The 15,824-nt window shown below is 43.7% G+C and overlaps 1 protein-coding gene across 3 annotated transcripts in view; it reads left to right on the forward strand.

Annotated features, from left to right (window-relative positions):
• The window catches only part of C7H10orf90 (chromosome 7 C10orf90 homolog), a 173,917-nt gene that overhangs the window by 85,606 nt on the left and 72,487 nt on the right, over positions 1-15,824 (forward strand). The gene's annotated exons all lie outside the window — the stretch shown is intronic.

Consider the following 15,824-nt stretch of genomic DNA (forward strand, 5'->3'; position numbering starts at 1 on the left):
GTCAGAGAAGTCGTGAGGATAACTATAATGAATGGGGAACTACTTCAATCAAAAGACAGCATACTTGAAGTCAACAAAAAATTTGCCCCATAATTTTGAGGCTTTTAAAAGACCATTCCTCTTTTATTTCCTCATCCTTTTTTGTTTTATTTGTTGTTTTATGCTGCCAGCATGAATCATAATGAATCATCACGCTTCTGTTGGGGCATGGTAGCTTTGGTTCATTCTTACTAAGCTATTCAGAATCCTGGAGTTAAAATCTTGGCTCTAGTTTGTGTGGATTGCTCATGTCATTATTTTCCCTTTGTTCACAGTCAAGGAAGAACTTGAATTCCAGAGAGGTGAAAGATTCATGGCCACCCTACTTGTTTATTTATCAGGATTTCAATTGATTGTTGGGGGGCGGGGTCCCCTACTTCCTCCTCTCCATATTTTTCTCCTCTCCTCTTTTTCATAATTTTTTAGAGTCCAGAATTTGGGAATTAATAGAAAATATTCAAGTTCTGGTTGCCCTTCATCCTTCCAAATTTCCCTTCCCCGGGTTTTTATTTTATTTTATCTTTGCACCAGCCTATTCCGCTTCCTCCATTCTTATTTTTCTCCCCTCCCTTACACAGAAGAATTTTCTGTGTAAAGTTACCAGCACTTGAGAGCCTAATGGCTGCCAAAAGTGAAAATTTAGTTGATCTCCAATATTCTTTGGTAGCCCATATAATTTTCAGAATAAATATTTTGTTGGGTACTAAGATAAGTAAAGAAGAAGAAAAAAGTTCTTGTCCAAGTACCATTGTCTACTCCTGTATCCTTCTTCTGTATACCTCTCACCTGACCATTTATAGTTTTTCTCCTTATTTGTATCTACTTACTGTTCTCCAAGTTTGTCTTTTTCCTCCTCTTTATTTGTTTTTCCTTTCATTTCTACATCTACCCTCTGCTTTGTTTCCCCCTCACTCACTTTCTGATGACTGTCCTCTGTTTATTTCTCTTTTTTAGCTCTCTGTTGCTTCTTTTAAGTTTGCCTTTGAACCAGCTGGCAACTGCAAAAGAATTCTGTTAGTGCTGGGCTTCTAAGAACAAGTGCTTTCCCATCAGAGCCACCTGCAGAGTGAAACTGACTAGGAATCTACTGGCGCCAGGAGTACAGTGCTAATAGAGTTCTTCTAGTCTAGCTGCAGGAGCTGGTGGTCCCGTGGACTTAAAAAGGTAGCCCACTGACAGTCAAAGTCTGTACTGATCTGACAGACAGTTGCTTTGTTCACCCTGCAAGCTTGTGATTTTGTCATCAGAAAAGAGTGGGGTAATATGATCAGAGTATTATTTGTCATATGTAACTGTTCGGGGAAATTTGATTTTATACTGTAGTTGGTGGGGTACAGGGATGGTATTCTTGGAGGGATATGCAGCATTCAGCTGTAACAGGTTACTTTTACAAAGTAATTTGAAATATTTGACCTGACAGAGGGAGTCTCCTGATTAGCACATACCACAAATACTTTCCCTATGATTTACCAGAAAGGACAATAGTACAGTAGTTGGAGATAAACACCTGTTAGGAGATAGAATCCATTCCCCTGTACAAGAAATGGTCCACCAAACAATGACCTATTGAATACTAAACACATTATCACCTGGTTTTGGTATTATGTTTTCTTAGGCAAGACAAGGAGGGGAAGGATGATCAATAGTTAGGGTGCTAACTGGAGCATAAAAAGACCTGGATTCAGTTCCCTCCTCTATTGCAGACTTCCTCTGTGACCTTGGGCAAGTCACTTGTTCTCTCTGTGCCTCTCTTCAACGTTTGGAGAAAACAGAACTTCCCTACTTCACTGGGGAGTTGTGAGAATAAATACATTAAATACTGTAAGGTGCTCAGATACTATGGTGATCAGGGGTACATTAAATATTTTCAAGAGTAGGTACTTCAGGTTAGGCTCCTAAATCCATATTTACACACCTAAATATTTGGCCTGATTTTTAAACGTGTTAAGCACCTAAGCAGCTGCACTGAAGTCAATGGCAGCTTCTGGTATTTATGCCTTTCTAGAGCACCGATTACTGTAGCATGTGGGTTTGATATAAAATTGAAATATATATGTTATTCTATAAAAGGCAGAAATTTCCGGTACTTCCCCAGTTATATCTGGTTTCTTATACTGATCAGATGGCAGATGACTTCCCCAAGAGTAGCAGTTGCTTAGAAGATTTTTTAAAAAAAAGTCTAGAACCAAATCTGTGGAGAACTTGTAACCTAATATGCGTTATACATTTTCAAAATGACTCACATACCCTAAATGACTTATCCTGCAGGGCCTACCTAAGTCAAAAATTCCTGCTTGGCCTACAGCCACAATACCTTGTGATATGATTCCTTCAGCTCTGGTAAACTAAACACAGTCGGGCTGGATTCATATATGGATGGGGAGACCACCAAAATGCACTTGCGGTGGGTGTTTCAGGACATGTTGCTGGTGCTTATTCCTCATAATGAGCCATTGCTTCAGCATTGTATTCAGGGTGCTCATTAAAGCTATAGGTGCTGTTTCTGGAGGACATATAAAATTCAGGTCCTGATCACATGTGCACAATTAAAGAATCTGTTTTTTTTTCTTTAATTGTTATTTATTTATTTAGTTATTTATTTATTTTGCAGTAAATAAGAGTGCTAATGCTGCTGTCCTGGCCAAAGATCAACTCAAGCCATTACAGTTTATTTTCTTGAATTCCTCCAGTGTTTTCCGTTTGGTATAATATTCGGCCACAAATTGTTGTGTAGGGTAGATTTGCAGCTGCCATGTTTGAGGCGTTTGGTGGTGTATAATGTGACCCTTCTGTATAATTTCTATATCTGTTTGTTTGTAAAACACTGTGGAGATCTTTAAGATGAGAAATCAGATATGCATGGAAGATGACATCAACCCATGCGTACATGATTTACATAGTGTAAGTTTAGCAAAGTATCATGTAACATACACACTGTCAAGGTTTCCAAATATTCTTGCTGTTCTATATGTTAAAAAGTTCTTAGAGTGTAGTTTCAGTTTGGAAAATTAGTTTTCCCTTCTCTTCCTAAAAACACAATTAAACAGGATGTCTTGGGGTTTTGTCTACAGTGTTTATTTTCCCAGCCTATTTTTCTGCACTTTGTACCTGGGCAGAACTGTTGTCTGGGTATCTGCCATCCTACAAACTCTATTTTAAAACAGACTCCAAATCTCTTTGGGCTTGGCAAAGTATAATAGTATAACACAAAGTCAATGAAGCGCAACATGATGTTGTGATGGACGGTGTTTGCTGGTGGCATTGCATACTGGTTAAGAGGTTAGGCCTCTGTTTGCCATGACTCTCATCTTTCCCCTAGGCTATCATCCTGCCCTGTAGTTGTCTGTCTTTTGATGGAAGATGACCATACCCTCCAGTCAGGTCACCAATCAGTCTTATTTCTCCCCACGATGATTGGGTTCTTAGGAAGATATGGGTTCATCTATTGACCCATGTGGGTGTCCAGTTCAAGCCAGGGGTTTCCAAGGGTTTATACCTTTCCCTTCTTTCCTGCAAGGAAGGAGAGTTTAGAACAGCAATTGGCAACCTTTGGCACATGGCCCGCCAGGGTAAGCCCCCTGGCGGAGCAGGCCAATTTGTTTACCTGCCACGTCCGCAGGTTCGGCCAATCGTGGCTCCCACTGGCCACAGTTCGCCGCTCCAGGCCAATAGGGGCTGTGGGAAGAGGTGAGGACCGAGGGATGTGCTGGCCACCACTTCCCACAGCCTCCACTGGCCTGGAGCGACGAACCGCAGATGGTGAGAGCCACGATTGGCCAAACCTGCAGACGCGGCAGGTAAACAAACCAGTCTAGCCTGCCAGGGAGCTTACCCTAATGGGCCAAAGGTTGCTGATCCCTGGTTTAGAATCAAGAGTTTTCATGCCACTCTTTTCATCCCACTCCACCAGGCTCAAGCCCAGAGCACTGTAAGAGGTACCAATGTCCAGCACCCAGCTTTGTAGCTGCCTCCCTGGCCCTCTTCCTACCACCCACTGTCTTGCCAAAGTCTTATAGTTTGCCTCACGGTAGTAAAGGAAAAGATAATAGCTGAACCTTCAGCAAACTATGAGCTCAGCAGGCAAGTTCTTGATCTCTGGAAAAAGGTTTCTGCAGCACCCTTCCCCAGGAGCTCTTAGGAAAGGTCTCTCTCCCTGTCCTGTCAGGCCCTTCTGCACTGCCTAGCTCCCTTTTTAAGCATCACGTCCAGCTGCAGCTTGCTCTGCAGGTGTGGCTGGGCGGGGTCTCCTGTGGCCAGACTTGTTCTTTAACCCCTTCAGTTCCAGTGTGGGGTTTATATACTCTGTCACAGGTATAATCATGTTGTCATAAAGGCAACAACCCTAAACTTTACTTGCAAATTTCTTGCTCTGGGCTGGATTATTACTTTAAGCCACAACCTGAATTGGAGGAGAAGGAGCCACACTGTAACTGGAACCTGAGGAGGAACTCCAGCTGACTCCTCCAGAATTCTTCTTGAGGCTCGGAAGAAAGCATGATACCACGGAGAGTTCACCACCTTGTGCTGGCCCATGTGAGCTTGTTGGTGCAAAGGAGAGCAGGGTTAAAGACCCATAACCTTGCCCCTTTGCAATGATAGTAATTGCTGTCCTGGGAACTGCGATTTTAAGCCTGCCTTGCTCTTTGGGAGGTGTGGGAGAGAGGTGCAGGCTGGAGCCACAATGGGTCCGCTTTCTCTCTGACCAGACAGGAGAAAGGGGAGCCTACTTTGTTCTTAGCAGATCAGTCTCAATCCCAAATAACCCTGTTAGTACTTTGATTTTTCCCAACAGCTGAACTGTTGCCCCAAGACCACGTCCTCTATCTCAGTGCCCCACTGCCACTCCATATTGTTCAAGTAATGGGTGTATCATGATAATGTAGTAGCATATGCTTATAACATTTGTGGATGATACCACACTGGGAAGGGTTGCAGGCACCTTGGAGGACAGGATTAGAATTCAAAATGACCATGATAAACTGGAAAATTGGTCCGAAATCAACAAGATGAAATTCAATGAAGACAAGTACAAAGTACTTCAGTTAGGAAGGAAAAGTTGAATGCACAGCTCAAACTGGGGAATAACTGGCTACGTCGTAGTACTGCTGAAAAGGATCTAGGGATTATAGTGGATCACAAATTGAATATGAGTCAACAATGTGATGCAGTTGCAAAAATGCTAATATCGTTCTGGGGTGTATTAACAAAAATATTGTATGTAAAACACAGGAGGTAATTGTCCTACTGTAGTCATCACTGATGAGGCTTCTGCTGGAGTACCGTGTACAATTCTGGTCGCCACATGTTAGGAAAGATGTTGAAAAATTGGAGAGTCCAGAGGAAAGCAACAAAAATGAAAAAAGGTTTAGAAAACCTGACCTATGAGGAAAGGTTAAAAAAACTGAGCAAGTTTAGTCTTGAGAGAAGACAGCTGGCGGGGGGTGGGGGTTGTCGGGGAACCTACTAACCGTCTTCAACTATGTTAAGGGCTGTTGTTATAAAGAGGACAGCAATCAGTTATTCTCCATGTCCACTGAAGGTAGCATAAGAAGTAATGGTCTTAATCTGCAACAAAGGAGGTTTAGGTTAGAAACCTTCAAACTATAAAGGTATTTAAGCTGTGGAACAGGCTTCCCAGGGAGATTGTGGAATCTCCATAATTGGAGGTTGTCCAACCTGTTTTACTTGGTCCTGCTCGGGTGCAGGGGACTGGATGTGATGGCTTCTCAAGGTTCCTTCCATACCTACAATTTCTATGATTGTGCGAGTAGTGGAACTGGAGTCAAAGGGCCCATGCTCCCTGAAGGGAGTGTTATGGACTCTGGGAACTGATGGAGATAGGAGTTAGGCTGGAAGCAACTCAGCCACATGGTCAGAGCAGTCCACAGGATTTAATAAAATTCCACTTGTTCAACTTAACCTGCATTCAGCTTTGCTCTTCACTAATGAAACAATGGGGAGCACTGGCACAAGACAGTTCCTCTCTTGAATCTTAAAAAGCCAGTATGCCCTACTACAGTTGTCAGTGTGGCTCTTTCTACTGTATGTCTATGTATGAAGAAATCTACTAATCTTCATGTGTGTCGCTTATTCTTTCTGTAACACAAAGTAACATAAAGTGCATAAAGCTAAAAAACAAAGCTTAAGCTTGTCAGTAACTAAAAGCAGAGAATCCTGCAAACTCATCAAAGAGAACACTGCAGTATTTAATCTAGTCTATGAAGTTTCTACCACAGATGCCCTCTGCCATGATTGGGGCACTGAAGGTCATTTGTGAGCTCTGAATTGCTGGTTGTGTGACAGCAAAAAAAGAGGGCTGAAAGAAAGGTTAAGTTAGAGAGGCAACTGGAAGTTATTCTTGTACGAAGAAGTACATTAGCTAAATTAATGACAGTAAACCTCCAATTAGCTGAATGTTGATGCTGATTTACAAATTTACAAGGTAAATACGTGCTTTTTCCAGCTAAAGAATTGGATAGGGAAATGTCTAGCCTGCACCATTGTAATAAATGGATGTAAGTAGTCACTTGCTATGTATCAGTGCATACTAATTTCATTGATATTATTCACACATTTTATGTTTACAATAAATCTCTCTGGATTTCTGACCACAGTACAGAAAACATAATTTATGACCACATTTTCTAAAATGTCATCCCATAAATATGAGGGCGGACAAAGGCATGGGAATAGGTTCAGTATCCCTTCACTTTACAGTAAGCAGTTTACCTCTTATTTATAAAACAGGGAACTCCTGGTAGGCTCAATGTACCTGCATTTAGCTGATACTAAAAGAAAGTGGAATTTCCAAGCCAGTATCTGTTTCATAATTAATATGAATTTATTGAATGCTCATATTATAGCAAGTAGAGACAAAAGAGAATAGCTATTATAAATTACATCAATTGTTTCTTTTACAGTGTGTTGGAGAGTAAAATAACTAAAATATGAAGCTCTTAATTGGGCAGTGTAATTGTGAAATAGCTATAGTGAGACTGTATAGGGGTTTCCTACAAGGTGTCTTTCAGGGGATAATGGGTGTAAACCGCTTGGCATTGTAGAGATTTCTAAGGGTATGTCTACACTACGGAATAAGGTCGAATTTATAGAAGTCAGTTTTTTAGAAATTGGTTTTATATATTCGAGTGTGTGTGTCCCCACAGAAAATGCTCTAAGTGCATTAAGTGCATTAACTTGGCGGAGTGCTAGAGTCGACTTCCGGAGAGCTGCACTGTGGATAGCTATCCCACAGTTCCCGCAGTCTCCGCTGCTCATTGGAATTCTGGGTTGAGATCCCAATGCCTGATGGGGCTAAAACATTGTCGCGGGTGGTTCTGGGTACATATCGTCAGGCCCCCCTTCCCTCCCTCCCTCCGTGAAAGCAAGGGCAGACAATCATTTCGTGCCTTTTTTCCTGAGTTACCTGTGCAGACGCCATACCACGGCAAGCATGGAGCCCGCTCAGGTAACCGTCACCGTATGTCTCCTGGGTGCTGGCAGACGCGGTATGGCATTACTACACAGTAGCAGCAACCCATTGCCTTGTGGCAGCAGACGGTGCAGTACGACTGGTAGCCGTCCTCGTCGTGTCCGAGGTGCTCCTGGCCACGTCGGCTGGGAGCGCCTGGGCAGACATGGGCGCAGGGACTAAATTTGGAGTGACTTGACCAAGTCATTCTCTTTAGTCCTGCAGTCAGTCCTATTGAACCATCTTATGGTGAGCAGGCAGGCGATACGGATTGCTAGCAGTTGTACTGTACCATCTTCTGCCGGGCAGGCAAGAGATGAGGATGGCTAGCAGTCGTACTGTACCATCTTCTGCCGAGCAGCCATGAGATGTGGATGGCATGCAGTCCTTCTGCACCATCTGCTGCCAGCCAAAGATGTAAAAGATAGATGGAGTGGATCAAAACAAGAAGTAGACCAGATTTGTTTTGTACTCATTTGCTTCCCCCCGTCCCCTGTCTAGGGGACTCATTCCTCTATGTCACACTGCAGTCACTCACAGAGAAGGTGCAGCGAGGTAAATCTAGCCATGTATCAATCAGAGGCCAGGCTAACCTCCTTGTTCCAATAAGAACAATAACTTAGGTGCACCATTTCTTATTGGAACCCTCCGTGAAGTCCTGCCTGAAATACTCCTTGATGTAAAGCCACCCCATTTGTTGATTTTAGCTCCCTGAAGCCAACCCTGTAAGCCGTGTCCTCAGTCGCCCCTCCCTGCATCAGAGCAACGGCAAACAATCATGCATCTGAGTTGAGAGTGCTGTCCAGAGCAGTCACAATGGAGCACTCTGATGGGGCTAAAACATTGTCGTGGGTGGTTCTGGGTACATATTGTCAGGCCCCCGTTTCCTCCCTCCCTCCGTGAAAGCAAGGGCAGACAATCGGTTTGCGCCTTTTTTCCTGAGTTACCTGTGCAGACGCCATACCACAGCAAGCATGGAGCCCGCTCAGGTAACCGTCACCGTATGTCTCCTGGGTGCTGGCAGACGCGGTATGGCATTGCTGCACAGTAGCAGCAACCCGTTGCCTTGTGGCAGCAGACGGTACAGTACGACTGGTAGCCGTCATCGTCATGTCCGAGGTGCTCCTGGCCACGTCGGCTGGGAGCGCCTGGGCAGACATGGGCGCAGGAACTAAATTTGGAGTGACTTGACCAGGTCATTCTCTTTAGTCCTGCAGTCAGTCCTATTGAACTGTCTTATGGTGAGCAGGCAGGCGATACGGATTGCTAGCTGTCCTATTGCATCATCTTCTGCCGGGCAGACAAGAGATGAGGATGGCTAGCAGTCCTACTGCACCATCTTCTGCTGAGCAGCCATGAGATGTGGATGGCATGTAGTCCTTCTGCACCATCTGCTGCTAGCCAAAGATGTAAAAGATAGATGGAGTGGATCAAAACAAGAAATAGACCAGATTTGTTTTATACTCATTTGCCTCCTCCCCTGTCTAGGGGACTCATTCCTCTAGGTCACACTGCAGTCACTCACAGAGAAGGTACAGTGAGGTAAATCTAGCCATGTATCAATCAGAGGACAGGCTAACCTCCTTGTTCCAATAAGAACGATAACTTAGGTGCACCATTTCTTATTGGAACCCTCCATGAAGTCCTGCCTGAAATACTCCTTGATGTAAAGCCACCCCCTTTGTTGATTTTAGCTCCCTGAAGCCAACCCTGTAAGCCATGTCGTCAGTCGCCCCTCCCTCCATCAGAGCAACGGCAGACAATCGTTCCGCGCCTTTTTTCTGTGTGGACGCTATACCAAGGCAAGCATGGAGGCCGCTCAGCTCACTTTGGCAATTAGGAGCACATTAAACACCACACGCATTATCCAGCAGTATATGCAGCACCAGAACCTGGCAAAGCGATACCGGGCGAGGAGGCGATGTTAGCGCGGTCACGTGAGTGATCAGGACATGGACACAGATTTCTCTGAAAGCATGGGCCCTGCCAATGCATGCATCATGGTGCTAATGGGGCAGGTTCATGCTGTTGAATGCCGATTCTGGGCTCGGGAAACAAGCACAGACTGGTGGGACCGCATAGTGTTGCAGCTCTGGGATGATTCGCAGTGGCTGTGAAACTTTCGCATGCGTAAGGACACTTTCATGAACTTTGTGACTTGGTTTCGCCTGCCGTGTAGCGCATGAATACCAAGATGAGACCAGCCCTCACAGTTGAGAAGCGAGTGGTGATAGCCCTGTGGAAGCTTACAACGCCAGACAGCTACCGGTCAGTTGGGAATCAATTTGGAGTGGGTAAATCTACTGTAGGTGCTGCTGTGATGCAAGTAGCCCATGCAATCAAAGATCTGCTGATATCAAGGGTAGTGACCCTGGGAAATGTGCAGATCATAGTGGATGGCTTTGCTGCAATGGGATTCCCTAACTGTGGTGGGGCCATAGACGGAACCCATATCCCTATCTTGGCACCGGAGCACCAAGCTGCTGAGTACATAAACCGCAAGGGGTACTTTTCGATAGTGCTGCAAGCTCTGGTGGATCACAAGGGACGTTTCACCAACATCAACGTGGGATGGCCGGGAAAGGTACATGACGCTCTCATCTTCAGGAACTCTGGTCTGTTTCAAAAGCTGCAGGAAGAGACTTTATTCCCAGACCAGAAAATAACTGTTGGGGATGTTGAAATGCCTATATGTATCCTTGGGGACCCAGCCTACCCCTTAATGCCATGGCTCATGAAGCCGTACACAGGCAGCCTGGACAGTAGTCAGGAGCTGTTCAACTACAGGCTGAGCAAGTGCAGAATGGTGGTAGAATGTGCATTTGGACGTTTAAAGGCGCGCTGGCGCAGTTTACTGACTCGCTTAGACCTCAGCGAAACCAATATTCCCACTGTTATTACTGCTTGCTGTGTGCTCCACAATATCTGTAAGAGTAAGGGGGAGACATTTATGGCGGGGTGGGAGGTTGAGGCAAATCGCCTGGCTGCTGGTTACGCGCAGCCAGACACCAGGGCAGTTAGAAGAGCACAGGAGGGCGCGGTACGCATCAGAGAAACTTTGAAAACCAGTTTCATGACTGGCCAGGCTACGGTGTGAAAGTTCTGTTTGTTTCTCCTTGATGAAACCCCCCGCCCCTTGGTTCACTCTACTTCCCTGTAAGCTAACCATCCTCCCCTCCTCCCTTCGATCACTGCTTGCAGAGGCAATAAAGTCATTGTTGCTTCACATTCATGCATTCTTTATTCATTCATCACACAAATAGGGGGGTGAATACCAAGGTATCCCAGGAGGGGTGGTGGAGGAGGGAAGGAAAATGCCACACAGCACTTTAAAACTTTACAACTTTAAAATTTATTGAATGCCAACCTTCTTTTTTTTTGGGCAATCCTCTGTGGTGGAGTGGCTGGTTGGCCGGTGGCCCCCGCACCGCGTTCTTGGGCGTCTGGGTGTGGAGGCTATGGAACTTGGGGAGGAGGGCGGTTGGTTACACAGGGGCTGTAGTGGCAGTCTGTGCTCCAGCTGCCTTTGCTGCAGCTCAGCCATACACTGGAGCATACTGGTTTGGTCCTCCAGCAGCCTCAGCATTGAATCCTGCCTCCTCTCATCATGCTGCCGCCACATTTGAGCTTCAGCCCTGTCTTCAGCCCGCCACTTACTCTCTTCAGCCCGCCACCTCTCCTCCCGGTTATTTTGTGCTTTCCTGCACTCTGACATTATTTGCCTCCACGCATTCATCTGTGCTCTGTCAGTGTGGGAGGACAGCATGAGCTCGGAGAACATTTCATCTCGAGTGCGTTTTTTTTTCTTTCTAATCTTCACTAGCCTCTGGGAAGGAGAAGATCCTGTGATCATTGAAACACATGCAGCTGGTGGAGAAAAAAAAAGGGACAGCGGTATTTAAAAAGACACATTTTATAGAACAGTGGCTACACTCTTTCAGGGTAAACCTTGCTGTTAACATTACATACATAGCACATGTGCTTTCGTTACAAGGTCGCATTTTGCCTCCCCCCACTGCGTGGCTACCCCCTCAACCCTCCCGCCTCCCTGTGGCGAACAGCGGGGAACATTTCTGTTTAGCCACAGGCAAACAGCCCAGCAGGAATGGGCTCCTCAAAGTGTCCCCTGAAGAAAAGCACTCTATTTCAACCAGGTGACCATGAATTATATCTCACTCTCCTGAGGATAACACAGAGAGATAAAGAACGGATGTTGTTTGAACGCCAGCAAACATACACTGCAATGCTTTGTTGTACAATGATTCCCGAGTACATGTTACTGGCCTGGAGTGGTAAAGTGTCCTACCATGAAGGACGCAATAAGGCTGCCCTCCCCAGAAACCTTTTGCAAAGGCTTTGGGAGTATATCCAGGAGAGCCGCGAATACCAGGGCAAAGTAATCCTTTCACATGCTTACTTTTAAACCACGTATAGTATTTTAAAAGGTACACTGACCGGAGGTCCCTTCTCCACCTGCTGGGTCCAGGAGGCAGCCTTGGGTGGGTTTGGGGGGTACTGGCTCCAGGTCCAGGGTGAGAAACAGTTCCTGGCTGTCGGGAAAACCGGTTTCTCCGCTTGCTTGCTGTGAGCTATCTACAACCTCATTATCATCATCATCTTCTTCGTCCCCAAAACCTGCTTCCGTATTGCCTCCATCTCCATTGAAGGAGTCAAACAACACGGCTGGGGTAGTGGTGGCTGAACCCCCTAAAATGGCATGCAGCTCATCATAGAAGCGGCATGTTTGGGGCTCTGACCTGGAGCATCCGTTCGTCTCTCTGGTTTTCTGGTAGGCTTGCCTCAGCTCCTTCAGTTTCACGCAGCACTGCTTCGGGTCCCTATTATGGCCTCTGTCCTTCATGCCCTGGGAGATTTTGACAAAGGTTTTGGCATTTCGAAAACTGGAACGGAGTTCTGATAGCACGGATTCCTCTCCCCATACAGCGATCAGATCCCATACCTCCCGTTCGGTCCATGCTGGAGCTCTTTTGCGATTCTGGGACTCCATCATGGTCACCTGTGCTGATGAGCTCTGCATGGTCACCTGCAGCTTGCCACGCTGGCCAAACAGGAAATGAGATTCAAAAGTTCACGGTTCTTTTCCTGTCTACCTGGCCAGTGCATCTGAGTTGAGAGTGCTGTCCAGAGCGGTCACAATGGAGCACTCTGGGATAGCTCCCGGAGGCCAATACCATTGAATTGTGTCCACCGTATCCCAAATTCGAGCTGGCAAGGCCGATTTAAGCGCTAATCCACTTGTCAGGGGTGGAGTAAGGAAATGGATTTTAAGAGCCCTTTAAGTGGAAATAAAGGGCTTCATCGGGTGGATGGGTGCAGGTTTACATCAATTTAATGCTGCTAAATTTGACCTAAAGTGCTAGTGTAGACCAGGGCTAATAGGAACAAAGCTTTGTGGTTCCCTATACAGTAAATATTTGCAGTGTAGTGCTTGCCTCTGAAGAGGAATTTATTAGTGGATACAGGCTTTGCATAGTATCATTGACAGCAGCTACTCAGTCAGTTAATATATAAATCCTTCATGTTATATTCTCATGTTTTCTTGTCTTCGAGCCCATAGCTCAAAGAAGATTTATACAATGGCCACAGTGTATATTGCACATAGGATGTGGTATTTTCTTAGCATCCACATATCTTCAGGCCACTGTCTTAGTAATAACAACGAGGAGTCAGGTGGCACCTTAAAGACTAGCAGATTTATTTGGGCATAAGCTTTTGTGTGTAAAAAACCCACTTCTTGAGATGCATGGAGTGAAAATTACAGATGCAGGCATTATTATACTGACACATGAAGAGAAGGGAGTTACCTTACATAATGCCTGCATCTGTAATTTTCACTCCATGCATCTGAAAAAGTGGGTTTTTTACCCACAAAAGCTTATGCCCAAATAAATCTGTTAGTCTTTAAGGTGCCACCAAACTCCTCATTGTTTTTGTGGACACAGACTAACACAGCTGCCCCCTGATACTTGTCCTAGTAATGCTCTTTCATATTGATTCATTTTAGCAAGGTATTGAGATATAAGGTGCATTACCAAAATCCATAGCTTTTCTTCCTAATAGATTTCCCACCTAGGGTCCTTTTGTATCTCTTTGAAAGGTCACCTGCAGGCTTGAAATACTTGAGCATCTAGATGCCCGCTAATATTGACTGCATATCTGAAATCAATGAACTAGCTCATTAGAAGAGAGTGTAATCTAAACAAAATAAGCGGTTATATTTGCCTATCTCTGTAAAGAGAGAATCATAGCTATATGTTGTTGCAGGTGCATTTTGTACAGGTAGATGTCCACAAAAATGGCTCATGGATTGGACTAGACAGTGTAGGGAACTAATGTGCAGAAGAACTTAATTGATAAAATGTATTAAAAGTATATAAAAATAAATAGTTGAGTGACAGTTTCTGATAGACTTTATGCTGAATACTTTGCAGTTATCTATATAAGATAAGTAATGTGGTGTCACTTTAACTGTGGTTGATCTGTACACTGCAATTAATACAATGTGATGGTATATTGGTTGGTTTGTGCACTTGAGCAAGTAAGAAGTCTGGGTCACTTTGGTCACCATATTGGCAATGTGTCGTTCGCTGCTGCACAATTTGTTGTGGGTATATTGGAACGGATATAATATTAGTAGAGATTTATTTATGGCTATAGGGTGATCTTGACATCCCTTCACCAGTTCTGGCTATAATATGGATTACTCAGTTCACAATTTTACAGGCATTCAGAAATATTTCACAAGTTTTTATGATAGATTAATATGTTAAATTGACTCAGGTGGAGATGAACTTTATTGAAAAAAATTATTCGTTTCTCATATTTATGAGGATTGGGTAACTTCCTAAACCTTATTAACTATTCAAGTAGAGAGAGAGAGAGATCTGCGTTTCTGGTTAATGCTAATTTCATTTCACACTGAACTAAATACGAGTTTGGTGCAGTTTAATTAGCTTCTTTTAAACTTTGTGATGAAGATGTGTAATTTTAAACATGTTACATTGGTACTGTTTTTCTCTGAGCTTTATGTTGCTGTCAATGAAAATTGCTTTGTTTATTTTTTGCCTTCAAAATCTGCTCCATTTCACCTGCAAATTTTTGTCAACCTCAGGTCAAACTATCTGTTAAGAAATGAAGTGCAGATTAGAGAGACTGGACCATATGGTATCATTTCCCTCTTAAGTCATTTAGTGGGAAGGTGCAATAATGTAAACAAGACAAATCACTGCTGAGAAGGTAATTTATTTAGATTGTGTTGTCTCTAATACAGAAATGTATGATGAAGGGAAATGCCCCTAACACTTTTAAAGATGCTGAAATATGGGAAGTACTTTTTGGAATTAAATGGCAAAATGTAATGGCTCTGTAAGCTCCACTTTCAAAGAGCTGTCAGACTGCTTTTTGTAATGAATAACATTTAAAGAGAAAGGAGCTAAATTTTACATTACCTTTTTGGCAAAAAAATTAGCATTTGTTTTCTGTAAGGTAATTAGTGTCTGCTGTAATATCTACACAGGCAGCAGTACATCAGCTCTTTTGTAAAAGATGAAAAATGATGGCATCTTTTGCATATTTGAGTCATGAAAAATAATTTGTCCCAGAGAAACTCCTTAACGTTCTTGGATAATTTTATCATCTGGTATTTGGCAACCATACATTTTAGAGTAGCCATTTCCTTACTGTATTTTGATACATTATTTTACTATTCCAGAAGTGTAATGCACCTGGTTTAGAAAAAAGAAATGTGTCCTTTATTTAAGATTTCTTTTACAATAGTTATTGCATCTTTTCAAATTTAATTATGTCTTAGTCCCTTCCAAATCACATAAGTTAAAGGTCCCATCCTACCTCTCTCTGAGGCATCATTACAAAATGTTCCCAGATGGAGTCTACTGCTTAACTGATGATTTTAGAAGAGATTAGCCCCTATGTGATGGTCTTACTCATTGATGAGGTTGTATTTTATGAATTTGTAGCTGCCAAATTATCCTCTACTGTAATATATAGGACACTTCATCGTAAAATGGACTGAATTTTACAAATGACATGCCCTTTCTGCCAATCATTTGCATTTTAAATCATAATTATTTCTGGCTCACATTTCCATCAGATGAGTTTTTATTAATCTGCATTATTATATCAAATGAGCAGGTATTGTGTGTCTGGTAAAAATGATGTAAGTAAAGAACGGAGTGAGTGCAAATTGACATAGCAGAAGTGTAAATATTTCTTAGTGACTCAAGCCTTTACTCAGGGAGTTAGGTGACAACAGTAGGTTGGCTCCATTATATTTAGC

This window comes from Lepidochelys kempii, chromosome 7 (assembly GCF_965140285.1).
Source record: "Lepidochelys kempii isolate rLepKem1 chromosome 7, rLepKem1.hap1, whole genome shotgun sequence".
In the NCBI taxonomy this organism is placed as follows: Eukaryota; Metazoa; Chordata; order Testudines; family Cheloniidae; genus Lepidochelys; species Lepidochelys kempii.